Raw genomic sequence first — 1,453 nt, forward strand, 5'->3', positions numbered from 1 at the left:
GTCTTGCTTGAGCAAGTACCCTATAAACTATAAAAAATGCAAGAATTTTTCTTAAAGTTCATTTATATGTAATATAATTACTGATGTAATACAATTACTGATCTACCACGTTCCTTCTCAATACTTGCTATTGTCAGACTTTTAAAAATCATATTTATATATATGTAGTGTTACTTTTGTAACTCATTTCTAAAACCTAGTGAGCATGTGGATTTAGAAAACTGGGGAACGTGGAGAGTGCAGGATGGCTGTATGGCAAGGTGCTTAGCAGTGCAATTCGCCAGGACAGGGACTTCAGGAGGAAGATATCATGGCGGTGTAGTAAGCAGTTGGTGGAAGTGTGCAGTAAGCAGTCGGCTCTTAAAATTTATCCTCAGGAGAGAGGGGTAAACTTGATACAAATTTCACCATCCTATTTCTTCACTTTTTAAATTCCCCAAAGAATAAATGCTAATTAATTATACCTTTTCCTACTCCCTTCTCAACTTACTGTCATGTCAATGCCTCTTAGCTCTTCTGCTTATGACCCTCACACTTTTATTTCCAGACTTCAAAAGTTTTTCTTTCTGCTCCTTCCCCATTTAATTTTACTCTTCTGAAGGCAGTAAGATGATCATGCCATTCCTTGGTTCAAAGACCTCAATGGCTTTCCATTACCTTGAGAACAAATACAGAAATATGAAACTCAATCCTATCATAACTAGTACTCTTCCATTTTACATGATACTAAATGCCAGAAAGTTGAAGCACCTGCTTGTTCAGCATCATACTCCTTAACAGTCTTTTCTCATACTTCATTTTGATTACCACCTTATTCTTACCCTCTTATGTACATGTTTTAGTCATTTCCAAAAACACTTGAGTGTAAGGGCAGGAACCCTTCCTCTCCCCTTGAGTAGTACTCAGTAGTGCCTGACACTGAATGTGTATTGAATGAATTAATGACTAAGCACATACTCCACATCATTTCTTACACTTTCTTGCTTCTGTGACTTTGTTGACTACTCCCTTCCTGCCTCTATGACTCTAATCCCATCCTTCAAAACTCAAATCTCAGGAGCTCCCCCAACTTTTTCTTTCCAATCAGAATTGAACCCTACTTCCTCTTAGAAGCATCTTGTCTACCTCTATGATTGTACTGAGCCATGTGTTTTCTTTATACATCAGACTTTATCACATATGCTTTGTATATTCTGTGTATACCACAAAACCTAAAAAAAAAAAAATGCCTTGCACATTGTAGATAACAATAACTATTTAAGTGATATAGTAACTGGATGATTATAGGGAATATTCAGTGTATAGCAATGTAATCTTAACAAATGGTTAATACTAGAAAAACAATTTTAAATTTTTATTTTTAAATGTTTCTATTTTTCAGTTGAAACTTTGCATATAGTAGCCTATTACCATATGTATATCAGAAATCAACAAACCAAAGTCTGATAAATGT

This window comes from Martes martes (genome assembly GCF_963455335.1).
Source record: "Martes martes genome assembly, chromosome: 13".
Classification (NCBI taxonomy): Eukaryota; Metazoa; Chordata; class Mammalia; order Carnivora; family Mustelidae; genus Martes; species Martes martes.